Source organism: Haemaphysalis longicornis, unplaced genomic scaffold (genome assembly GCF_048455015.1).
Source record: "Haemaphysalis longicornis isolate Haplotype H1 unplaced genomic scaffold, Haemaphysalis longicornis Haplotype H1 scaffold_7, whole genome shotgun sequence".
NCBI lineage: Eukaryota > Metazoa > Arthropoda > Arachnida > Ixodida > Ixodidae > Haemaphysalis > Haemaphysalis longicornis.
Genome location: NW_027526422.1, coordinates 127287860 through 127315600, shown reverse-complemented (window position 1 = coordinate 127315600; position 27741 = coordinate 127287860). Strand labels below are relative to the sequence as shown.

Sequence of the window (27741 nt, the reverse complement as noted above, 5' to 3'; positions counted from 1 at the left end):
TTGGTCGTGATATATCTTTCAGGGCTTTCAACATACACGGCACCTGACCTTACACTCTGTCACTGTCTCCGTCCGGCCACTTGGCAATTTACTCCTCATATTACCGAGCTCAACACCTCACTACAGCTATCCCCCCATGAACATCCCACTCACACTACGATCACAGATTGGGATGCCTTCCCATTAGACAGCCACCACATACCACCCCCACAGGGCAGCACAGAGGATGACTTAGAGGAGTCGGTCTCTAACATTCTGCGTACAATACAAGAGCACGATCACCCAATCGATCCGGATATTCCTGCGGAGTATGTGAACTCCAAAATGCTCCACCTTTGGGAAGCATATGGTAGTCTCGAGCGACGGGGGAAGTGTCACAAACACCGCCATCGCTTTCGCCGCAAGTTAAATTTACTTCAGCAGGCAATCACCAAACATGCACCTATGTGGCCAGAATCTGCTGGATCCAACTGTGCGACGATATGGGGGGCAAGCTTCCACGCGTAGCACATAGGCACGACTCCGCCATATCCTCGATCCCAAAAAATCTCGAACGCACCAAAACACTCGTATAACCCAGCTTCTCCTTTCCCAAGAGGCCAGCCTTCGTCAACTCCACACTACATACATTCCGAAGCCTTCTCCTTCTGACTCCACCACTCTTTTCTACGATGGCACCCCCAATTGGGATCTAGATGCTGAAAGTACGCGAGAAGAGGCAGAGGGAGCATTACGCGCCCTTCGCCGGCAAACGGCTCCCGGCCCGGACAAAATCTCGAATAAAATTCTTCGCCATTTCCATGACACATCTATAGACCACCTCACCCAGCTCTTCAATACGCACTTTAACGCTGGTACACTACCTCGGAGTTGGACACACTACGATATCACTAATTACCAAGCCAGCCAACCCTCTCGCACTGCCCGATCTCCGACCAATCTCGCTCACCTCCTGTGTCGGAAAACTTCTCGAACATGTCATCCACAATCGACTATCCGCACACCTTGAAGAACATTCCCTCTTTCCCCCAACCTCAGAGGCTTGCGCTCCGGACTGTCCACACAGGACGCCCTTCTGCAAATCCACCATGACATTCTTAAACACCTTCCCGCCAGAGACTATGCGGCAATCCTCGCCTGAGATCTACATAAAGCATTTTATCAGGTAGGGCACTCCGCCATTCTTAACTCCATCAACACACTATGCCTAGGCGCTCGCACATACACCTACATACGTAGTTTTCTCTCCGATTGCACCGGCACTCTCCGACTGGGCACCGTCAAATCAAACACTTTCGACATGCCCAACAGAGGCACCCCCCAAAGGACCATTCTTTCGCTTCTACTATTCAATCTCGCCATGCTCTCTGTCGCGAATGCTCTAGAAAATACACCGTCCCTATACTCCACCATATACGCGGATGACATTACACTTTGGGTCAATAAAGGGAGCGATTCCCACATAGAGGCCACACTCTCAACAGGGGCTGCCGCAGTCTCCCGACTTGCTGCACAAGCAGGCTTGACTTGCTCGGCCACAAAATCAGCACTCCTGCTCCTTCCTCCACCGAGGGTTAGACCTACTCCCTGGACCTCTATTCAGGTAATGCTGGACGGACAACCATTCCCCCAGGGTCTCCCAGCTTCGCCTTCTCGGCATGCATCTCCAAGCCAATAGGTGAAGCACAGACACTATACCTCTCTGGCACACTCACACCATCCAAACTATTGGTCTCATTAAACGTATCGCGTCTAACAGAATTAGAACGGCTGCGACTTTGGCAGTGCTTCCTGGTGAGCTGTTTTTGCTATCACCTCCCTTACGCAGAGCTCACCCCCTCTCAACGCACCTCTCTCGATGCCTTACTTCGGAGAGCCTATCGCTCCGTGCTGCTACTGCCCCCCCACGCATCCACCCAACGACTTCTCGCGCTCGGTATCATAATACCATAGACGAACTATTCGAAGCCCATCGCTTGGCCCAGCTCACGTGCCTTTCCCAGACCCCGGCTGGTCCGCAAATCTTCGATCGGATTCATGGCAAATGCCGCTTCTACTGGATTCTCCAGCTCACATTCCCAAGCTTCTCCGCGCACGTCTCCACATCTAAGCCGACCCCGCGAGACATGCATCTAGCCTACCACCGCGGATGACGTCTTGCCCGAGCCTAAGCACACCTTTCCCGCTACCCTCCCTCTGAGCACACACTCTACATAGATGAAGCGGCCTACTCCACCCGTCCTGCCTTCTCACTCGCTGTAGTAGGCGCCTCTCCAGCAATCCCTCAGGTCTCAGCTACAGTCGCCACCACCTCTTCGGTAACTGCGGAAGAGCCGGCCATTGCCCTTGCCCTTACTCAATTACCTACGCCTCAGATCGTTTTATCTGACTCCCAAACTGCCATAGGAAATGACACAAATGGCGTCATTTCCGTAGCTGTTCTCAAAAGTGTTCAGAATCCCCATGGTCACTCTGTGATGCTGCTGTGGACTCCGGCCCACACCGGTGTAGGTTGTAATGAGACGCCACAGCAACACTTGCTGCGCTACAGCCTGCCTGTTCTGCAATGGCTGTAGTAAACATGTAAAAAAAAGCTGAATGCGGAATAACTGTCTGCGTACCTGTCTCGGCCTGCCTAAGGGCTCACCATGTGTTGGCACTGTTGAAGAGGCTGGTTGCTTGCATTTGGATATTCTTAGATTGCAGGAAACATTTCCAATATACTTGAGGCATACTCTGCACGCAGAATCCAAGTTATTGGCAGGCATTGTTCAATGCAACAAGAATTCAAGCTTCGCAGAAACTATAAATACTAAAAACATATCTGTACCTAGCCAACGACGACAAATCTGACATCTGATTTCCCGCCTTGGACTCATCACCACAATTCGTAAAATTTAACATGCGTGCAGACTCACCTAAAAATAGTTGTGCCTCAAATTTGCCTCGCTCTATTAACACATGCTCATATAAGTAGCCAATTCTCTCACATGTCCCATATTTTGACTGATGGCTCATCTACGCCTGACTGCAGTTCTTCTGGACTCTTTATTCCATGGACCGGCCAAGCACTCTCATACTGTCTTGAGAGCTCAACGTCGTCCCCATCTGCCGAGCTTCATGCCATTAAACAAGCACTTCGCTCCATTCTCCGCCAGCAGCCACCACAGTTGGTTATCTTTACAGATTCGAAGACAGCGCTACAAACTCTTCGGCGTGCCAGCAGATTAAGCTTTCACAAACATATATACCGTGATCTATCCTACCTAGATCATCTAGTCTGCGTCGCCGGGCACCGCGTGATACTGCAGCGGATCCCTGCACACTGCGGCATCGTAGGCAACGAAAAAGCAGATGAGGCTGCCAAGAGAGGATTACGACTGTGGAACGTGAGGAACATTTTCTTCACGAAGCACGATGCCTCTAGACTAGCAAATGAGCTTGTTTTCAGGGAAAGAATCACCTTCTGGTCTCTCTTGGAAAACCAGACCCATTCCTGCATCATGCCGACCCTACTTTGGCACTGCGGTTACACTGCGGTTATTCCACGTCGGCTAGAGACTTTGCTTCATCGATTACGTCTCAACGTAGCGCTCACAAATACCTACCGGTATCGCCTTGGCCTAAACTGTGGTCCACCGGAAACAGTCTAGCATATTTCACTGTTCTTTTAAGACAATGGCTGTACGCACCAGGCCTATGGCGGTCGATGATGATGCGGCTGTGGCCCCTTCTAAGAGATTCTACATCTTCCCGGCCGGCAAGGACGTGGAGCTAGCATGCTTGTAAAGGGTAGAGACGTTGAGCGGTCAGCCTGGTTCAGTCGGGTAATGGTCATCGAATACGAAGTCAATAGCTGAAGGGTGAAGTTCTGTGCACTAGCATCCTCCGCTGTTTTCTGCGGCAGCATGAGAGGACTCTTTGGTTCCAGGAGACCCCGATGCGAAGAGATCCATGCAGGTTCTCCCCACCACGACGCGGACTGTATCAGCGACTGGGCTCCTATCTCTTTTGCTAGGGTCTCAGTCAGGTTCTCGCTTCCTGAGCAACACTGCCCCTTATCTGGGATCTTAACCAGCTGGTCACGTCTTCGCTCTTCTACATCGAAGTTGTCGGATAGGTCGATGTCCTGCTTCCGAGGAAGAGCGAGTTCGTATCTTGAGTCTACAAACCGTGTCTTGTTCTTTGCGTCTACTGAGACATGATCGTTTGTCGAAGCATGTACCGGATCTTTACTGACTGTGGCCTCCGATTCTCCAAATCGTCCGAAGGCGAAAGGTACACCAGGCAGTCTCGCGTTTAGAACCACGACGTTCTCACTGTGGACTGTTTTCGGTGTAGTCTGAACACGTCCTTGAACTGTCCAGCTCAGTCGTGTTTCTACAGCTTTCATGCTGGGTTCGACTGTTTTTATGTTTTCTGTTACTATGTCCCAGTAAGAAGTCAGAAATCGATATGCCCTTGTCCCATCCTGATCCGCACAATACAGCTGTGGTGTCGATAGAGTGCGACTTTAGAGGATTTATGATCTTCTGGCTGGCTCCCTTTTCATTTATTTTTCTAAGTGGCTGTAACCTATGATAGCTCTGCTGGTGCAGCTGTGTTCCCGTTTTTTATTTAGGTTGTTTTTATTCTTCAGGAACATCTATTTTTTTTTCTTTTTCCTCATCCCCCCTCCCCCCCACCTCTCATCGGGAGCACGCTCTGGGGAGCTCTGACCTTGCAACGCAAGAAACCGTCACGGACAGAGCACTGGACGTCGCTCCGGCACCCAACGTAAAATAAAGTTACCCTACTACTACACAATGGCAACGTTTACGCTCCTTCGTGTGAGTACGTTACTGCGGGGATTTTTCTTACCATAACGTGTCATTGAGTAATTCTTCTATTGCTTGCTAAGCACTTGCATAATTTGAGTGGGAAAACGTTCACCAATGCGCGAAGCATTAAAAGCCCACGTCAGCGTCGGCCTCGGCCACGTCGTCGGAAGCCGAGAACGACTCCCACGCGACTGCGCCACGCATCGCACGAGCTCAGTTTGCATCAATAAGAAAACACACAAGCAAAGGACGAGCTATAGGCAGCGCCCCGTCAAGAGCAGAGAACGAAGAGTGTGGCGCGTTTAACGATATTGGCGGTGAGCGCGAACACAGGCGGCGCTGCGAAGCGCGCCTCCGTGACGTCAGCTTAGGGATAGCATTTGTCGTCTGCTTCACTCAGGATCGCTCTCCCTGCTGTTTCTTTGCGCTCGGTCAACGTCTGATGCTTGTCCGCACCGGAATTGGCGTGTGGGTAAATTTTTATCATAATAATAGGCTTAAAATCGCATACACTAGCTCATGGTGTCAATGAAAGTATAGTTTTGGATACCGCTACGGGAGAAACATTGCCGGCGCACCCCATTCCTTGTGAAGCCGGTCCTGTGCGGAGCGCGAAGAGTCGGAGCTAGGCGTCAGCTTCTCATGTAAGCATTCGAACAAAAGGAACAGTCAGCTGCTAATAACCGACAACAGCTAAAATTGAAGACCAAAACAAATTCTAGGTCTTCAGGGCTGTCGGCTTTGGCAGAAGGCATCACGATTCCCGGTAATCATATGTAAGGTAAAACAGTTTTTGCAACCTTGCCGAACGCTCGAACGCGTTTTGTCACATCACTTTACGTTGTCAAGGCATGAAAGTTTGCCGACATGCACTATAGACAGCAAAAAGTGTAGGTTGAGTTCCAAATAACCCAGTGTGTATATACGCGCGTGCTGATTCTATACCAGGCATCTAACCAGTATGGAGGTTTATTGAGCAAAACGAGTCACGTCTTCGTTAAATTTATTGTAACACATATATGTTTGTTAAGACCTGGAGGGATATTTCGGAGCATTTTTCACAGCCATATCTTCCCGATATTCGGATATGCGTTATAGAAAAACTGCACTAAAGAGGAGGAGGAGGAGTAAGGAGAGGAGGGGAAAACTTTGTTTAACAATTAAATCGATCTGGTTAGTGGGCCGGGTCCTCAGTCCAGGACAAGATAGTAAAAATAATTTTCTTCAAATCATAGAACGCCATCCCGAGTAGAATAGGATTTGTTATTCGCGCCTGGAAGGGTTGAAAAGCAATAAAGAGCTACTTGTAATTCTTCTTCGGTTTCGAGTCTTGTAATATATATATATGCAGGTATACTATTTATTACGTTAGTTAGCGAGTATATCATGCCTTCAACACCATAATCATGTCATCATTGTTAGAGTTGAGAGTCAGTTCGTTATGATAACGATATAATTACGATAGAAATTCGGAGCGCGAAAGCCGCCTTCGGGTACTGTGTACCACGTTGTTTAGGGCGCGATCGCGGTGGCGTAGCACAAACCTTCTCATTGTATTTGCATGTGAATAAACAAAGCACGCTGCGGATATGCACCTTCTTGCACGCAGCCGTAATGAAAGCCAATTTGTGAAGAAGGGAATGTATGCCATACAAAATGAAGGAAATATCCACACGACCTTTGTGAGGCTCCCAAACATCCCGAAACCTCCTAATAAGAAGTTGGTGATGGCGCAGAAAAATAATGCGTTGGGCAGAAAAAAAAAGCAAGAAACAGTAATCCGATACAAGACAACAACGAAAAAAACAGAAGAAAGCCGCTTTATTTCCTGCTGTGCGATGAGCGTGTAGAGGCCGCTGCTTGGTACGTAGTATTACACTGTTCAGTCTTCATAGGAGCATCTCAAAAATACTGCAAGGAAGCCTACGCATTTTGAATACTTATCGAGAAGCTCTGATCGCTGATCCTCGCGAATAAGCAAGAAAGGACGAGCTACACACGATCTTCTGACCGATACTCTGAAGAAAGTTGTTCTCTATCTCTTTGTGTGTTGCAAACTTGTGGGGGATACAGCTTCAAATTATTCAGATGCGTCAGAAGCTGGAAAAATAACTAAGTCGCTAGAAATACGCTTTTTAACGCACTACAGCAACGAAGCGGGCTATTTCTAGCCCAGGCACTGTTGCCCCTCGCAAGCGGAGTGTAGCAGACGACAGCGGCGCGAATCCCTAAGCCGACGTCAGAGCCAGGGGGCGCCACTCAAAGATCTCACCGCCAATATGAATCCCGCGTCCTGTTCACTTTGCGGAGCAGCGCAAAAGGCACATGCGCACCCTGCACAGAAGCACTGAGCGAGCGGCGTTCAAGTGTAAATTAAAGCTTTCGAATTTACATTTCGTAAGATGTGCTCAGGGGCGGTATTCCCGTGTTTTGTCCCTTTTGTGTCCCTTTCAAAAGTGTCCCTTTTGAAGCGAGCACTGATTGGCTAAAAGGGAACACCCGGATGTGACGCCATGCAAGCACGGCGGGGCTATGAGACCTGCCCTTCAGGAGAGGAATTAACCAACCTCTTGGGCGGGTGAGGAGCATCGCTAGGCGGATGTGACGTCACGTTTGCTCGCAGCGTTCCCGCGCGGTATGTTTACATTTTTCCGAGTGCTGCCTACACGGCGTACGTGCCGTAGCGATTCAAGTAGTCGCGTTCGACTTATGCGGTCAACGCAAGAATTCATAAACTGGCGATGGTTGTCGCCCTGTCAGTCGTCGTTCAACAGCTCCAGCGTCTTCTGGCACAACAGCTTTGCAGTTATCTGTTACCATCGGCCGGTTACCAGTTACCATCGGCCGACCAGGTGAGTGTTTTTTGGCGGGTTTGCAATCAGTTCGCATATCTCCTACTGCAAAGCGTGCTTTCTGCTTGCGGCAGTTATATTAGCGACGTTTACGAAATTGTTAACGGCGCGTTCTCACCGTCTTGCATTATTGTTGCTGTTTATGCTGCTCTGTTCGCGTCTGTCGGCGATCGCAAGCTGTTGGCGGGTTGTTGCACGGCGCGGGAACCCGTCTCGCCCGTGGCGCTTCTTTGTCTCTTCTTCAATGTGGCGTCATTAACATCGCTTGTTATCCTTGGGCTAACCTATCTTAATGTTGTAACGAAAATGAACTTGCTGTGCGAACTGAGCGTGACAGAACGCTGTTGGCAAGGTTTTCGTGTGCGCGTGTGGTTCGTGAGGGCGTTGTAACACGCTGCTTTGGCCTCTTGCACCTCTTTCCTGCATCTAGTACTCTTGCTTGCCAGGAGTGCCTGCCAAGGGATGGTTACTTCGTTATGTGTTTTCATATTTAATAGTGAACCACTCAGCGTTCTATAACTGATGCAAATGCAGGCGGAACGACCCCGATAACAACGCAGGGCAGGGGCAGTGCTTGTGTGGTCTTCTCTGTCGTTTGCCCTTCTTTTCAGTCGTCGTAGATTATTTACTGTTGCGTGAACGTTGTTTGATTCTTCACGTTTCATTTTTCTCTTGCAGCATCTCCTGACTGCAGTCGCGGTGCCCCTAGCCTGCGTGCAGCACTCATCCTGCCATTCTAGTGGGAACTGATGTTCGCAGGCCACTTGTCACGACCTAACGGGTTCCCGCCCTTGCCTGGCTTATAATTGATGGTATACTTCAGATACACTGCTGCGTTCTCTCTCTGCATACATTTAAAGCGAGTGTTTACACTAACACAGCAGTGGATAACCATGAAGACAGCAGCGTGTGTACTGGAAATGCCAGTGAAAACAAAACCAAACGATCTACAGATCTATGCCAGCTTGACCATTACAAATCTTTCAGCGAGTGTCAAAGCAATGGACAGCTGGGGATATCTCGTGCGCTAAATTGTGTTCTTCTTTCTGTTTGTTTTCTATTTGCTGGTATAAATTTACGAATTGATAGTATGAGTAAAGTAGACAGAATGTTTTCTATTTGCTGGTATAAATTTACGAATTGATAGTATGAGTAAAGTAGACAGAACAAAGTGATTGCGTTGCTCTTAGAAATGCCTTACACGAAATAAAACTGCTTCCTGCGAGTTCGCACTGCTCAGTGCGGGGAAAAAAGGTTCCGTATAACAAATAATTTGGTGCACCCAAACCCATCTGTGATGAACATATGTCATGCATGGATTATTTAAGGGCATGTTATTAGCTTTGGCAAAACAAGAAAGTGACCTCTTTCTTGTGCAGAAAACTAGTTTAGTTGTAATTTTGGCTCTTATCTGTCCAGTGTCAACAGGAATAGTAGCCTTGATGTGCGACTTTGCGGACACTTTCCTGTCACCTTCCTTCAATGTAACCACAGTGGTGGTGAAGACTCCTGGGCAGTCGAAATCGCATGATGACAGGCAGTTATATTCTACCACGAGAAGCACCCTCCACAAGCCATGAGGCCTTGCTCTGTTTTCAGCTGGGGCTCCTTTCGTTGCCAAGTGCCTTGGTCTTTTGGGGTAAAGCTCCCAAAACAGGGTGGTCTTGTCCCTGTTGGAATTATCATGTTGATCATACTTTTCACCCACAGCTTTCCAGTTCATTTCACTTTTCTAACCCAATTCTAATGTTATTAGTGTAGGGAAATCTGGTGTCCAGCAGCTTGCGTTTCAAAGGGAATAGATGTAGCAACTACATCAAGCACTAGCTGATTCTGATGCTTAGTGGACTTTGCTGTGAGCCGTCCAAAGCACCACAAGGGGAAGCAGTGCTGGTCTTATGTAGTGTACTACTTTGGAGCTGCAAAATTACAATGCACCTTTTTTACCTCAATTTTTTATGCTGCAGTGGAAATCATGCGAATACATGTTTGTAAATGTCCATTCCACCAACAAATTCACGGCATGCCTTGACAGTAGGCGCAGTTTTATGCATCTAGATAATCACCTGTACCCATTTATCACAGGCCTGCAATTTGCACATGGTCGGATTTAAGCACCCTAAATGTGGCAAGTGTAACCGACCGTAACACACAATCTTGAAAACTCTACCTTATCATCGCGAAGGCAATAAGTGGCCCATTGACTAAGAAGCCACTATCCGCTGTCTGTACTAGCACAACAGCTCCTAAACCGGCCGGCAGTGCAAAGAGAGCAAAGAGTGGATTGAGTTCAAAACTTTGGGAAGAGTTCAAACCACATGGGAATCAAACCCAGGACATCCCTAGTGCAAGTCCAGCACCACATCCTTGACACCACTATAGCTCAGTGGGTCTAGCTGACTAAAGGTGGACCCAGGGAGCGCATTATGACCTTAAACTGAAAAAAAGTCCACAGGTACAAGCAACCCGACATACAATGAGTTTTAAATTTCTTGGCAATTCATTAGGCCAGCACATAGCCGTAACATCCCCACTCAGGTGAATTGGCCAGTCACGATGATAGCTGCTGTCAGAAGCTCATGGCTGTTTCACCAATTCCCGTTTGTCTTAAAACAATGCTGCTTAAATTACACACTGGCCAACTGCACCTCATCGAGTATATTTTACGCTCCTAGCATTCTGCAGTAGCCTTGTTTAGTGTTAAAGAACTACGTATTTGATCACATGTGAAGACTGCGATTTCTGTTAGAGCATTTTGTGCTTTCAACCTGAATTGGTTGACGCTCGTCAATTCAACACTGGCTGCAAACTTTTATTGTGGTGTAATAAACATAAAACCTGGATAGAGTAAAAAACCTGAAGAGTAAATTATGCTAGGCTTATACATTGCACAGCGTAGCTGTAAACATCAAAATTCAACTTTTTAGGTTTCACGAGGAAAAGCTCAGCATAACTTGGGCCAGCTATGAAGGGTAACTGCAGTGTAGGGCTATAGGTTAAGTCAGGCCACCTATAAATCTTTGACATGCTTCGAAATCTTGGCACACAGGCATTTTTTTTGTTCTACCTAAACCAATAATTTGGACTTTGGCGAAATGTTTTGTACGGGTTAAACTGCACAATGCAATTGCAAATAAGAATTGAACAAACGTCTGTTGTGTCTATTCGAGAATCCAGTGCTTGCCTAATATCGAAAATTGCATCCAGCAATCGATTCAAGAAATGTACTTGTATGTCCAAGAGACAAGCTCAAATAAAAAGTTACCCTACTTCAACTGCATTCCTTGCATATTTATTTATTTGAAAATATTTAGCACAAAAACAACAGAATGGTACCAACAGGCAGTGCTGTCACTTTTCGTGCTCTCTCTCTCGTGCTGTGTTGTTTTTCCAGTTTATTAATTTTAAAAATATGCCACATTTGCCATTTTAGTTGGTTTTATTTGTTTTGATGTTATGCTGTGTTGCCAACGAAACTTTGTAAATGTCTTCCTAAGAAAAAAATAAGAATACCTAGCATTTGTAAGTGTATGCTTCTTGATGGATAGCAACTCTCACTATATGAAAGTGAAGCCAAGAAAACACCAAAGTCATCACAAACACTGAAGAATGTTTATTGACATGGCATCACATCAATTGCTGGACAAGCAACAAGGCACCATAATGCTGCTCACACAAGAGTGCGAAGTATGCGCCGTGGCTAAAACCACTTGATAAAAATACAAGCAGGCGCTTATCTGCCCCAAGGTGACCCTGAATGAAAATGTGACATGCGCAACACTACTGGAAATCAACAAAAGTTATTGGGTCAGGCATAAGTGAAAAGTGCGGGCAAAAGTCGAGGGCACTTTCATGTGTTGGATGACGAGACTGCTGGCACAAGACAGGAAGGATCGAAGGGTGCTAACTCAGTATTGTATGGTTACAAATACGTGCAGATTGCTACTCACTGGACCAAAAGTGCTTGAAGACCCTGATTTTAAAGCAAAACTTTCTATGTCTCACCAGTGGAATATGCCATGCCAAAAAGGCATTACAGAAAAGCCAACTTTCTCTGACAATGATAATGATCGTGGGTAAAGAAGTGCAGAAAAAAAACGCTTCCTGCAGTCAGAAACAAATCAGGACCCTCGCGGTGTGAAACCAACATCTATTCCGTGACACCATTGCAACATGGTCGAAGTAGTTTGAATCTGGATAGCGGTGCATCGAGATGCAAAATTAGACAAAAATGGGGCACCTCACATTCTAATGACGACGACAGTTTGAACGCGAAGCTTTCGTCGAGCAAAATCAAGCGGCGAAGTTTCAAAGCCACTGCAATCAAAAGTCCAAACAGCATGCAAGTAAGTGATAGCTGAAACAGGCAACGTCCAAGCTCAGATGACAATCTAGCAAGAAATCCCTCGCGAGAAAACTGAGTTAAACTGAAAGACAATTTCTCCTAGACACCCTTCCCACTAACTTAAAACCAAATTCCTTAAATGATCTCTTGCGTCCCTCCTACCACCTAATTTAGCGGAGGCAGTGTGGGACACACTCCTGCATTTCATATACCGACCCACTATTTTTCCCTTGCTATTTCCCACCCATACCCGTCGTGAACTTTAACTAATCGCTACTTCTAAGGGGGTCTGATGCACTAGCAAGAGGCCCCCGGGTGTTTTTTTTTAACAGTTCAAGAAACGTTAAAAAAAAAAGACATTATTGTCGTCAGACAAAAGCGTGCACGTTTTTTTTCCTTGCAATTAATTACAGCAACTAATGAACACATGACAGAACAAGTAACAGAGAGCAATGATGAAACTGACAACCACAGATTTGCACATAACTGTGGAGAGGAACTCTCTGGATAGGAGACTGAGCAATAGAAGAGCACAGTAGCTGCGGCTGAACCTTCCCACGCAGCTGAACAGAGACGAAGAATACGGCAAATGGACAAAATTAAGGGTTGGGAGTCTTAGTAGCCACTGTACTTTCTTATCAACCAGGCGTGTGGCTGGATGGTATAGATGAACAGCAACGTGGGAGCTAGAGGACTGCTTGCTGACGACACTACTACCACCCAGTAGTCTGTACTCCACAGTACACAGTAGGAGGAAACAAACTGGAAGTGGGACTGCGAATTGCCATGATGTTACAAATGAAAAAAGTGCTGCGTGGCTGTCACAAGTCAAGGTCAATCACCCTTAAGGGGAAGTGCCAAAACCCCTTAGAGAGAGGATGAAGACATGACATTTGAATCTAGTGGCTAAAAATGAACCATTCATGTAGCACCCCACCGTAAAAGGGGATTGATCTTCACTCATTTCCTGAAATAAAGTTTAAAAGCAGTTCATCCAGGGCAGTTGCCACCAGCACCCTAGAGTAGTATGGTGGAAACACACCACAATCTTTGCTTTTGGGAGGTCTTTTACCGGGCTGTCTACCAAAAAACTCAAATTCTTTTTTTCTAAGTGGGCACCTGGTCTTAAAAAAAAAAAAAACATGGTTTTTACAGTTAGGACGATAAAAATTGGGTGATGCATGTGGTTTTTCATTGAAATTGTAGATATGAAGTTTGTTTCTGTGTAAAACAACTACATTAAACTTTATTTGGCTTTTATGTTTGATTTTTTGACAGCCTTTGTAAAAAAACTGCTTGAGGGATGCAGCTGAACAAGGTACCGGTGAACTGTGCACAAATCAAGGACTGACTGCCATAAGACTAACATTATCATTCTATCTGGTCTGTAGCAGAAGTGACAGCTGTTTGAAGTTTGGGCCTGGACGGCAACACCAGTTTTCCTGGTTCCCATTTTCTAGGCCCGAACTTCACATGGCTGTAACTTCTGCTACAGACCAGATAGAATGATAATGCTAGTATTATTGCACTCCTTGACTTGTGCACAGTTAACTGGTACTTTATTCAGCTGCGCCCCTCCAGCAGTTTTTTTATAAAGGCTGTCGTAAAATCAAACATAAAAATCCAAATAAATGTGAATAGAGTCGTATTACACAGAAACAAATTTCATATCTACAGTTTCAATGAAAAACCACATGCATCCCCCGATTCTTATCATCATAACTGTAAAAATAAAGTTTTTGATCAAAAACTGGTGTTCCTTTCTAACTTGAAGCTTTCTGGCCAGCTCCGGCCTCGAAGGTCAGCTGCGCCTGATCAAAAGGACTGTCAACGCGGCTTGAGCTCAAGGCATCCTGGAATGAGGACACCTCTCTGAAGCATTTTGCGTATTTAATTAAAGTTTATTCTCGCTCTCTCTCTTGCGACTTGAGTCAAAGTCCAAAATCTAAACTGCTTCGACCGTATCAGAAGGGCGCAGTCTGACAGACAATGGTTTCATAATGCAAGGGACACTGGTTCCATTATGACCATGGAAAGCGTTTTTTCTTGAGGTGCATGTGCTTTTGCTTATCATCCTCATCACTTTGTGAAACTCACTGTGTAAAGTTAGCTTTCCTGCAGTGCATTATGTAGCCACATTGAATGCAATCAGTGAGGTCCTGAAAGCTTCACTTTAACAACAGGAGTTACGTGCTCGTCAAGACCCTCGTCTCACAGCAAATTTCTCTTCACCAGCAGGCACAGGCTAGAGCCCAGTCAGCAGGTGCTGCAAAGACATGATGAGAGTATTTAAGCACGAACCTCAAGATGGAAAGGAGGCGGAGCAAAGAGCAAGAAAAATGCATCAGGAGGAGACTGCAAGCTCTGGGATGAGCAAGCTAGGTGTGGTGCTGTCAGGACACTGATGTCGCAACCCAAGCCTGGGAACAAGCAGAGCCAATAGCGCAGTTGTTCCAGCCTCCTCTGAAACAGTGATTCAGCTGATACGCCAATGACACGCCAACAGTGACACGCCAATTTATAGTTATATTCTATATTTATATTAAATGAAGCCAGTGCACGTGATGCCATCTCCCGAGTTGTGCCATGCTTGCACCGCTCACCCCCTTGCTGGTAGCCATGTGCTCGTACCGTGGTCAACCTCAAGTCTTCACCCCTTTCCTTTGAAATCCTTTGTGTGCACGCACAACTCACCACATGCTGTCGAAAAAGAAGAAATAAAAACGTGCATCACTAGAAAGCATAGCTGCTACCCCAACAACAAGTGGAGGGGGCACCCTTTTGTTTGTTTTGCCCGAGACGACTGTCCAGAATGGCGGATTACCAGCCCGCGCATGTGCAGATTGCTAATAGAAAAAGGTCCATTACCGCAATCTCATGGAGTCCGACGTATCACAGACGCTGCGGCACATACATGGCGGCGCACACACAGGGTCGCCCACTTGTGGGCCACACCAGTGAATACAACCTATGAAGTGCTATACCCACCACCGATATAGCATTATCTAGCTGCAGTCAGCAACACTTTTTTATATGTTTACACGTACTTTCAAGCGTTCGGAGGGTCAAAATGGCTGCTTGTCACTGCTTCTGACCGATCATCCATGGGTCGATCCCACCAATCTGGCTGCCACAAATCACAGTAATAACGCGGAAGTCTTCAATTGTGGGCCGGACTGACACACACGATTCGCGCCAGGGCTGTCAAACTGGCGTGGCAACTTTCTGATCGCGGCGTTAACACGCCACAGTGGTTCGAACACTTGCCCAGTATGAAGGTAGCTATTTCTGTCGTCGTTGGTTTGTCGCATAATGCATGCTTTACTGATGTTTAAGTGCAAGACCTGGCAAGCTTCTCTAGCTCGCCCAGAATTTCTCGATACGCAACTCTGAGCTGACGTGTGAGCACGTCTGTTTGTCGTGTGGTTCCTTGTTAATGAGCCAGACCATGCAACTGAACGGTGCGAATGCAGATTTGATGCTTTCAGCGCACTTCACTCCTTTCTTCGATCAACATGAGAGAAACTGTCAGTAATGCTCGTAGAAAGACGGGGCGAGTCAGAAATGCTGCTTGGACACTTCCTAGTACCATATAAATAGTGTACTTAATCTTACCGAGAGCCAAAGCATCATTTTAGGCTGTAGTGAAGCAGACCAGAAAACACCCCTGCCCTTTTTCTTGTCCTTTCTCTTTGAAGCACTCCTTTGTTTATGTATTGAAAACCAATTTGTGCAGCGGCACACTTCATTAGTTATTTGTGTATATGGCTAATTTTTTACATTTTAACATTTATATGTTCTCATTGTAGTATGATACTAATCTTGATCAGTGCATTTTTGAAGCAGAGGTGGTTTTCTTCAGGTGGCAGTTCCTTTTCTCTACAAAAAAGGGCTTGCTGTAAACAGGATCAAACAACAAAAAAGGAAATCTGTTTTAAGTAAGGAGGAAAAAGGTTCACGTCAATTTATAAGGCTGAGACAAAGATTATGGCAGTCACTACACGTGCTGCGGTTCCCGTAGGGCTAACAAGCGATTTGCAAAAAACTGGACAACACTTCCCATGGTGCGGAAACCGAAGATGTACTCCTGCAATTAAAACACGGAATTATCGCTGCCCCTTCAAAGGTAGATAATTGAGCCATTTTGGCACTTGATCTTTAGAAAGGTTTGATCGTGTATCACACCAGGCTATTTTGTGTAACGTTGCCACTTTCACTCCGTGTCGCCGCACATACAACTATATCTATAACTTCCTTTCGAACCACACGGCTGTTATTCAGCTCGGTGACCTACAATCCGACACTATCCATTTCCCAACCATTGGGACGCCTCAAGGTGCAGTATTATCCCCACTCCTATTTAACATTGCCCTAATCCACCTTCCCAGTAAGCTCGCCGCGATCCCTCGCTTACTCCACAGCATATACGCCGATAATATTACGCTGTGGACCACCAGAGGCAGCGACTTTCAAATCGAGGAGGTTCTCTAACAGGGAGCTGACTTAGTTACCGCCGCCGCGCAAGTTGGGCTTGGATGCTCACCTGAAAAATCTGAGCTTTTAATCCACCCCGCCAAATCAACCGGCAACCCGGCCCAGACACCCACCATTGAGGTCCGCATTGATGGTAGGGATGTTCGCCAAGTGGAAGTCCTGAAAATACTTGGGCTCTGCATACAGCGCAATTTCACAAACATTAAGTACCTAGCACAGCTGAATTCTCAGGTGAAACAGACGATCGCCCTCATCCGCGGGATTGCTGCCCGCAACAAGGGGCTCAAAGAAACGGAGCGTATCCGGCTGATACAGGCATTTGGGCTCTGCCTTCTCACTTACTCCCTCCCGTATCTCTTGCCCTCGCGTACCGAACTCTCTAAAGTCAACTGCCGCATTCGAAAGACCTAAAAAACGGCGCTACAAATCCCTCAGAGCACTACCACTGCCAGGCTCGAGAAACTCGGCATTTACAATACTGCGGAGGAACTCATTGAAGCCCACCTTATCGGTCAGCTAAATAGGCTCTCATCCACCCCCACCGGTCACACTCTCCTTGTTACTCTTAACCTTAAAGCCCCTATCCTCTGTGATGACAGGCCCCCGGTACCAGCCGACATTCATGGCTCCCTCACTATCCACCCTTTACCGCGCAATATCACCCTGTTTTCAACAAGCAGCCTAGGGAACTACGAGCACAAGCACTTACAGAGAAATACCCCATCCACCCCACTACGGTTTACGTGGACGCAGCTTGCTATCGATGGCAGGATGCATACGATGTCGCAGTAGTAATCAACCATCCCAACACTCCTCCTCTTAAATCCCTAACAGACCGCACCAACTGACCGCTGAGGCGGAAGAGGCGGCAATAGATGATCGGTAAAAAGTGCAAATGCTCATGGGTGCATTGTCAGCTCCCGCGGAGTTCTGTTACTTCCGGTTCGAGAGCTCTCCTGGCCTCCCATATGCCGACGGCTTTCACGCGCGCTTGTGCTTGTTGTTTATCTGTTTCCATTGAAAAAAAAAAAAAAAAACGCTCATGCATCGCACATTCAATGTGTAACAACAATGAATTCTACTAGGGGCTTCTCTGAAAGGTTAGCACTCTGTGACAAATAAACAACACGCACACACGCGCGTGAAAGCCGCCGGCGTACGGGAGGCCAGGCGAGATCTCGAACCGAAAGTGGCTGGAGCAGACAACGTACCCATGAGCCTTTGCACTTTTTACCGGTCACCTATCGTGCTAGCCCTTACACATAGGCCGCCCCCTATCACTATCATCTCGGATTCGAAAACGGCCATTCGAAATTACGCCAGAGGCATGATCTCGCCCCTGGCACTCAAAATTCTCCTCAAAAATCCTCCTACCATACAAATAAAGCTGATCTGGAGACTCCGGCCCACATGGGCGTGGGGGGAAATGAGGCAGCACATAGGGCCGCTCGAGAGCATACCGTCCAAGCAGGCCCTAGCCTCGAACCCTTTCACGGAGCCCTATCAGCTTGGGACAGTCTCTTGACCTTCCAAGACATTACGGCACATTACCGCCTCTCACGCCGCCAGCTCCCCCCCGCACACCCGGATTTATCCAACAGGGAAGAACGGCTGCAAGAACTGGTGCAAACCCATATCCTCCCGTGTCGCTACCACCTGCACCGTATTTATCCTTCCGTCTACCCCTCCACCAACTGCACGGCCTGTGGAGCAGTGGAAACACTGGACCATCTTCTTTGGAACTGTCCCCACAACCCCTATCCCCTTTTAGCAGACGGTGGGCACTGGGCTGAGGCACTGGGCAGCTTCGACCTGTCTACCCAGCGGGTGGTGACGGCGAGGGCTGCTGCGGACACCGGTACGCCGGTCACCACGTCCCCTAAGGGGCCTTTAAAGGCTCAATAAAATGTTTGTCCTCCTCCTCCCATGGTGCGGTCACATGCGGTTTTGCACAGATGGCATCTGGCCCCATTTTGTCTGACTGGCAATGAAAACTGCCTGCTTCAAAATAACTAAGACATTTTTTAGCCACATTTATATTCAGGCAGAAAGTGCTGTGCAGCCATTGCATGTAATGTTGCCTAGTATGAAAAATTGTGCTCAATAGGTTTCTGAGGAAAGCTGGTTTCGAGAATTGCATTGTGCCATAGGACAAAACAAAATTAACTATAAATGAAAAACAACACAACAAAAGTCCTGAGTTTTGCCATGCATATTTTTGTGCTCCTTTTCTATCATGTTTACAACCAACATGACCATACTGTTAATTACATTGCACCTTTGGTCTCATAGGTCACCCAGAAAGGAAAACAACTGAAGTCGATTAAGTAGTGTAAGGAAAATTCACTTTATATTGTAAAACAACAACAGTATTAATGTATTCTTGAAAGCGTAAGAAACAACAGCCTCGCCTGGACCTTTTGCAAATGTAAAATAGTTTCTTCTTGTCTTCTTTTTATTTTATGGTGAAGGAATGGGGCTGCTTCTTTTCCTGCAGCTTGTTAAGTTGGCCAATTTTTATGTGATCAGGTATCTAAGCATTCAGGAGTAGACGTGTCCTGATCAGGTATATCTTGAGTCCAACTGAGTAAAGCGTATTCTGATTTTTATCATGCTAAGGGTCATATTCCGAATGCTCCCCATGAGCACAAACGAGTTGCAGTGAATGAATGAAGATAGCACGGAATTCTTTTATCAACACGTAAATGCCTAAGACTAGTTCACATACTTGAGCAAATCACAAGCACCGCATAAACTTAATGCGGTTGCCCAGCAGTTGGGCAACACGCCACTATTTAAACTAAATGCATATGCTACTCGATAGTTTCCCTCCAGCTTAGAGACTGCCTTTTCCATGTATTTTCTAGTTCATAAATATACCATAGAATGCTTGGCTGCAGCAGCTCTCATAAATTACAAAAGGACAAGAATAAGATGGGCATTGCTTCCACAGATGATCCCTTTGTATCATTCCTGACATGAAATAGCCAAGTGAATCTTTGGACCTTGGTAACAAACTGTTTCAAAGCACAGTGCAAACCGTGTTGAACAAACAGCATTGCGTCAGGTGCATAGCCTGCGACACTGTGCAGCTGAAAAAAATATCTATGTCTTTCTGCTTCATTTTCCTGTGTCTACATATGCAAAGTGCCTTTATTAACAATAAAAGCAGGGCGGTAGGAGGGGTGTAAACGTTTAAAGAGCTTACGGCAAAATAATGTGACACGCTTTTTTTAAACATTATGTATGAGCTGCCTCACGTAAGAGGCATTTCTTACAACATTCTTAGCCCTGTATGGCTTTCTCACACAGCTTAGATGTCGTGCGAAAAAGGCAACTTAGTCTAACAGCTCAAGGCGAGGTAGGTGCACCTTCTCCCGTTTGCACTCAAGAGTTTACATGAGAAGGCATTAAGTAATTGCATCATAATCGAGTAAACTGAGGTCACTTCGCACTATGAGGCACAGGGCAGTGTGGTAGACCTCTCAATCAAGGATCTTTAGCGTAAACCAAGACATTGTGTACAGAAGGTTGTTTTTTTTGGCTTTATAAATTCAATGCAGCCCCGGCAGCCAAGAATCGAACCCAAGACATTGTACATCCCTGCAGCCATAGGAAACCATGTGAGATCTGAGCAATCTGGCACTTGAGAAATCTCATTACGATGAATAAAGCTACCGTGCGATATTACTTAGTGTTTACAAAAACCAAGGATAGACAGCATAGGGGCACTAGATACATCCTTGCTTACACAAAACTCAAAAGTAAAATTAAAAAATATATATATATATGACGCGGCCATCCGAGGCACGGTATATCTATGGTGTTGACTAACACCATGTACTGTGCCCTGGCCGACGACGTAATTTATGTTCCTGCCTCCACTGGAAGCTGGAAAGCACTGTAAACAGCCCTGCGGTCAGCCATAACCCATTACACGCCCAAGACTACAGTGCAAACTTTGTCGTGACGGAAACCACGTACGGTGCTGTTTGCACGAAGGTCACGCCAGCCCACCTCATAGATTGTGCTATATCGGTAGTGCATATAACAATTTCTGGTGGGACTTCACTAGGTGGTACATATAGCATCATCCATAAATTTTCAACAGTAAAAAAATGAAGGTAGTAATTAAGCAGTGCATGAGCTATCCCTGCCTCTTCATTGTTTCACTAGCTACTGAAAGACTTGTATTTGAAAATGTCAGGCTGGAATGGATGCATAGACCAGGTTGGTTTTTTGACATTGGCATAAATAACTAAACTTGATTTTTAGTACACACGCTGCTGTCTTCATGGCTATCAACTACCATGTTACTGTAAACCCTCGCTTGAAATGTACACGGAGTGAGAACGCACTGGTGGATCTAAAGTATACCATCAAATAGAAGCCAGGAAAAGTCGGGAACCCGTTTGGTTGTGACAAGTGGCCTGCACTAGAATGGCAGTTCCCACTAGAATGGCAGGATGAGTGCTGCAGGCAGGCTAGGGGCACCGTGATTGCAGTCAGGAGATGCTGCAAGAGAAATAAATGGAACATGAGGAATGAAGCACCGTTGAGGCAGCAGTAAATAAACAATCTAGGATGACTAAAAAAAGGGCAAACGAAAGCGAAGACCACACAAGCAGTGCTCTTGCCCGCCCTGCGTTATCCGGGTCGTTCCCGCTGAATTTCCATCGGTTATTGAACGCCGATTGATGAGATGAAAACACATAACGACGTAAGCATTCCTTGGCAGGCACTCCTGACAGCAAAAGTGCTGGATGCAGCAACGAGTGCAACAGGCTAAAGTAGCGTGTTACAACGCCCTCACGAACCACACGCACACACGAAAACCTTGCCAACAGGGACCTGTCACGCTCCTAACTTCACCAACAGATCGTACTGCAAGTTCATTTTCGTTACAATATTAAGATCGGTTAGCACAAGGCACGTTGTCTAGAAAAAGCGTCGAGGAAAACAAGTGATGTTAATGACGCCACATTAAAGAGACAATGAAACGTCATGGGCGAGACGGGTTTGCAATGCGAGCGAGTTTCCGCGCCGTGCAACAAACCGTCAACAGCTCGCGACCGCCGACAGACGCGAACGAGCAGCATAAACAGCGACAATAATGCAAGACGGGGAGAACGCGCCGTTAAGAATTTCGTAAACGTCGCTAATATAACTGCCGCGAGCAGAAAGCAAGCTTTGCAGTAGGAGATATGCGAACTGATTGCAAACCCGCCAAAAAACACTCACCTGGTCGGCCGATGGTGGACAGTTGAACGCCCACAGATAACTGCAAAGCTGTAGTGCCAGAAGACGCTGGAGCTGTTGAACGACGACTGACAGGGCGACAACCATCGCCAGTTTATGAATTCTTGCGTCGACCGCATAAGTCGAACGCGACTACTTGAATCGCTACGGCACGTACGCCGTGTAGGCAGCACTCGGAAAAATGTAAACATACCGCGCGGGAACGCTGCGAGAAAACGTGACGTCACATCCGCCTAGCGATGCTCCTCACCCGCCCAGAAGGTTGGTTAATTCCTCTCCTGAAGGGCAGGTGGCTATGAGCCGTGGCTACTCGGAGCAGACGATTTGGTGCAGACGATTTTTCTTCGCCTTATTCTTGGTTCGCTCGCGGAACAATAAACACATAAAAGATACTCTGATACGGTTTCAGTTCCTTAAAATGCGTTTGCAAGAACAGTTACGGTATTTAAATCAAATGCCCACTGCTTAACCGGAAGTAGTACGTCACGATGAAAGGGACGCAAAAGGGACGTTTTCAAAAGGGACAGTTACGAGAATACCGCCCCAGATGTCTTCGCAGTTTTTTAACATGCTAATTCATGCTACCCTCAGTTGGTATATTTGGGCAGTCTCAAAACGGCAATGTGGATCTGAGATCGTGTTTGTCGTTTATAACCTTGGCTTGTGCTTTGCCTTTATGGCGTACCTGGATGTAAACTAATCATTATGCTGTGTTAATATTGTATCTTATTTTTTTGTTCAGAAAGAATATGCCGGGGTCGGTCGGTCGGTCAGCTGTTTTGCGATTTCTCGGCGACCAGTAAGAACTGGCGCGATTGATTCAGAAGTCAGCTAGTAAATCGGTAAATTCGTGGGCCTTTATTGCGTGTTCTAGCTACTGAGACGACCACAGAATCTCATCACAAATTCATTGGCCATTTCAAAAAAGAATAGTTGTTCTCCATTACCAGGCCTTGTAGTGAGTCATTGGTAGAGCAATTGTACTGCGGGCTTTGGTGACGGAAATTACGTAAACAAAATATGACCAGGAAGGAAACAGACGTTTCGATAAAAAAAAAAAAAGAACTGCCGCCAGTGAGAATCGAACTCACGACCCCTGGTTTACGAGACCAGTGCTCTGCCGTACTGAGCTATAGCGGCGGACAGGCACTGACTATTTACCGCAGCATATTAAGCGCTCAAAGCATTCTTAAAAAAAAAAATAAAAACACAAATGCTTGCTAGTTATTGTCCATTCGCTTTTACCACATTTGGAGAGCGTAATTGTTTTTTCCATATCTGCCTGTTTTTACGGGAATTTGTGGTAGGCGAAAAATGCAGTGGCTATTTTTTCTGCACTGGTAGTAAAGTGTATCGTGCTTGGGGGAAGAGTAAAAGAATAAGTTCAGTAATAGCCTAAGCGGGGACAAAGTTGTAAGCGCAACTAACTTCTTCGTGTGTTCAAGATGAGTTTATACCCAGCTTGCTCGTTTGTACCGTGTTACCATGATGGCATTTCATTTACCCTTTTGAAATTGCAGCGAGCCCTGTCCCCATCTTCGCGCCTGCACCAGAATAAAGGGAACAAGAGAAAAAATTCACAATCCATTCCACTCCCGTAAGGTGGATGACCAGTGATGCTGAGTTGGAACAGAATTTCGAGCGAAGGTACGAATTTGGAGTGACAGTAGATTTTTTTCTTCTGCTACTGGAGTTGAAGGTGGAACAACGACGACCCTTACCGCAGCACGCGGACCGTACCAGTGTGAAAATTAGCGTCGACGACAACGCCAACGGTGCGGCGCCATTGTCGCTGACGCCGTTTCGGCAGACGTCTTCTTCGGCAGAAAGCAAGCAAGCACGCAAACAAACGAACAAACGCACTCATGGAAGCGTCTCGCGCCATGAAACGCCGATCGCACTTGAAAGAGACGCATTGCCTCGTGACTGTGCTCCGGCGTAGACCGCTGCAGCTAGCTTTGAGGTTCTAGAGGAAATCAGCCTCGCAGGGGATTGAAAAGCGGACAAAGAAAGCACGCGCAGGGTTATTCAAGACGCGGAGCCCTAGCCGTATACAGCTTGGCGTTTAAAAGACGCAGATTTTTTTCCCTGTTTTAGTTTGTGTAACGTGTGTTGTAGCAAACGGTGTTTTTGATCCGTCAGTGATTTGAATGAATCCTCTGTCCAAGTACCCATGGGCCTTGGGCGCAAGGAGACGAGAGGCACTCTAGTGCACATCATAGGGGAGCGCACAAAACTCAAGACCTCCCCCCCCCCCCCCAACTTCCCTTCCGCCCACCCCTATCCCCAGCCCCCTCGAGCGATGGGAGACCTTGCTGTCCAGCCCGCCCTCGCCACTCAGTACGGACTGGTGGCCAGGCGCAGCTGCTGGACACATATGGGTCCAGTGACTAGGGAACCACCCCATCTGGTGCCTGCGCGCACACACCTTCTTTAAAGGGCTCAGTACAAGTTGACTCTCTCTCTCTCTCTCTCTCTCTCTCTCTCTTGGCTGTAGTTCTGGTACTGGTAATCAGAGAGGTCCGGGGTGGAATTCTCAGTTTTGTCAACTTCATGTCTGCTTCAAAGTGTCCGTTTCGAGCGAGCCGTGATTGGGTCAAAGCAGACGATCAGGCGAGACGCAGCACAAGCAAGGCGAGGCGTCGGTTCCTGCGCACGTCATTGGCCAGGCGTCTCGCAAGTGTACCTACGTCACAACTAAAACGGACGTGAATGGGCATTTTTAAAACGGACAAAATCAGAATTCCGCGCCAGGCCAGGATGGGCGGAGTCGGAAACGAACTGCTTACACCCAGTGTGCTCGTTCGCCACCTTTTCAGCCTTCGCGGTTACCTTGCTGACACCGGAGGACGGTGTACTCTTTCCGTGCCGGATGGCGGTGTAGTAATGGCTTAGCGCTCTTGGATTGATTGATTGTAGGGTTTAACGCGCCGACGCAACGAAGGCGATACGGCGCGCCGTAGTGGAGGGCTCCGGATTAGTTTTGACCACCTGGGGATCTTTAACGTGTGCCGAAATGTAGACACGGGCGTTTTTGCTTTTTGCCTCCATCAGAAAAGCGGTCGCCGCGGCCAGGAATCGAACCCGCGACCTCGTGCTCAGCAGCGCAACGCCGCTCTTGGATTCCAAGAAGCGGCAAACGCAGGAACCCTGGAGGGTCTGGCGAGGTATACCTGCGAGCGGATTTCGATTTCCTTTTAAGTGCGAATGCACTTTATAAGCGACCCCAAACCATCCACCGCCGGCGGCGGCGGCGTCCGCAGTGCTCCTCTATATTTAAAAAAGAAACAGCATCCGGCGCCAGGTTTCGATCCGAGGACTTTGCGGCCGCAGCGCGACGCTCTACCGACCAAGCCACGGACGCTTTTTTTTTCTTTAATGCCGGTCTTCGACACAACACAGAAACACAAAACAAACTTATTCACATGAGCAACTCGAGCGACAAGCCACCAACCTATATGAAGGCTGATGTCTCTCTAAAATTCCCTAAGCATAGTCAAGGGTTCTATCCTTGACAGCCACTCAGGAGTGTATGCCTTGCGCTTCTGGACTTCTACGTACTGGGATATAGAATCACGAAAACATTGCCGCGTAGGTCGGGCGTCCACATCACCGTGGAGCCAGGCCATGCGCGAGCGCCATATGCTATGCAAGGCCACCAACATAACGAGGTCCAAGGGCGCCCCCTCCTCGTTTTCGACCGCTAGATAGCGTATGCCATGGGGGCTCAGCGGGAAATCTTTATGAAGGGTCCTCTGGAGGACATCCCACAAAAATACCGCAGCCCAACAATGCAGAAAAACGTGCTCTATCGTTTCTGGTTGTTTACAAATTGAACACTGAGTTCCCCATGGCACAGATATCCCTCTATCCTGCATCCATGTTCCAACAGACAAGGTGCCTGTGTGTAATTTGAAGAAAAAGGTTTTCACACCCGAGTGAACCTCCATTCTTTTGACGCGCTTTAGCACATTTTGGCCTGGCCCAGCACGGTAATTATACCTATACATAGGGACGGGGAAAACAACATCGCAAATGTCCTTATACAGTTTTTTGCGTGTCACAGATGACAGGTACTCTCCAGAAAAACGTGCAAATAGAAAACGGGCCGTCATAACTATTTCCTTCAAATACCCATACACGCCACCTGGCATGCACCATGTTGATACTACATATTCCGGCATAGCACGCGCCAGCCGTACTTGCATGACACTCTACAAGAACGGGTCACGAACATCTCGCCAAAACAAAAACCGGTTTACCAGCTGTCGCACATAAAGGTGCGCCAGCCCCAAGCCACCATCTCGGACTCTCCGAAACAGGTTTGTTCTGCTGCACCTCTCCCATGTTGAGCCCCAAACGAACACCGCAAATACCCGGTGAAGCCTTTGGACGTTGATTCGCGAACAATGCAGTACCTGCATGATATACCAAATCTTCGCTACAAAGAATAAGTTACACGCCGTGGCCCTTGCAAAAATTGACAACCTTGCCCCCTTCCATTTCTCGGCCTTCTCCCTCAACGCCTGTGTCTGGCTACGCCAGTATGGTTCACTATCCCTGTAATATTCCAGTTCAACGCCCAAGTACTTCACTGGAGTGGTGACCCAACTAATATTAGCGAAGGCTGGCGGTGTTGATGACCATTCCCCATGCCAAAATCCTAGGCACTTTGCCCAGTTCACAAAACTATAAGGCGCGTCACTAACACTGATATCACTGTCGCGTCCGTGGCTTGGTCCCGTACAACTACCAACTGAAGAAAGCGTTCAGTTGGTAGTTGTACGGGACCAAGCCACGGACGCGACAGTGATATCAGTGTTAGTGACGCGCCTTATATCTTTAACGCATTCAAACTACGTCGTCAGCGGCGTGCGTTGGCGACTCAGCGGCGTTATAGCGGCTTGATAACTGCGTGGTGTACACGTGATACTACAAACCCGATGGAAGAGATGGAAGAGAAGGCGGCGAGGCGGTGGGCTGCGGGGGCCGAGCGCAAGCGCCGCAAGCGGGCCGACAACCGTGCATTCGCACTTTCACATTCTCCCCCTCGGGGAAATGCGGGGGAATTTTTTTTGTCACTGGCGAAGACGTCGGCTTCTAATTCGCCCAAGCTGATAATCTCCCGGACGCACTTGTCGAGGGACTTCGTTTCGTCGTACTTGATATTGACGGCGCGCGGGTGCGAGCGGATCTGGCCGGTCAGTGTCAGCAGACCTGCAGCTGTGATTGAATAGCAGCCACACCCCTTGTGACGGCCTCAATCACAATGCCACGGTGGCGGCGTAGCTCCTTCATGGCAAGCGGTGCGAAGGCAGGCGACCGGTGCACATGGCCTCGGCACGAGCACAAGCGGTTGACAGCGTTCGATGGCGAGGACCGCAGAATCGGGTTGCTTCCAGGGGATCCCAGGCCTGGCGTCCTCGACGTCTGCGCCGCATGAGGTCACGTCTGCTTGTGGCCTCAGTCTTCCGGGTTTAGCGGGGACAGGATTTCCCGAAAAGCGACTTAGAAAGGGAGCCGCACTTCCGGTCGCCCATTCCCTGCGCTGATCAAGGTCAACTGCCCCGAGCGCGAGGAGCGAGCCATGCCCGTCCCCCGTGCCCGTGCGAGCCGCCTCTTTAATTAAAAGCGAAGCATCTCATGGTCGGGGCTATGTCTCTCCCTCCGCCGTGCGGCGTCCACACCCCCAAGCGCATGCTCGGCTTGCTGAACGCCCGGTGGTGTCTTACCCTTTAAAGGAGTACTGACACTAAATTTCTCGCTTTCAGTTTTTATGCTGTAAAGAATACCTATTGGCCCAGTAATTACGAAAATCGAACCGAAAGCCTTCAGCCGCCATTAGAGAATTAATTATAGCACGTTTATTGCAACCAGTTTCAAAATCGGTCGCCGCGATGGAAAAATGGACGTTTGAAGGCCAGCCTGCAAGCGGGCCAGTCTTACGTCACGGTATCACCCGTGACGTCAG

The 27741-nt window shown here is 47.6% G+C and overlaps 1 non-coding gene across 1 annotated transcript; it reads right to left on the bottom strand.

The window, feature by feature from the left end:
• Positions 1-22836: 22836 nt before the first annotated feature.
• On the bottom strand, positions 22837-22910 carry Trnat-cgu (transfer RNA threonine (anticodon CGU)). Its single transcript has one exon. It is a non-coding gene; the product is annotated as a tRNA-Thr (tRNA).
• Positions 22911-27741: the final 4831 nt, after the last annotated feature.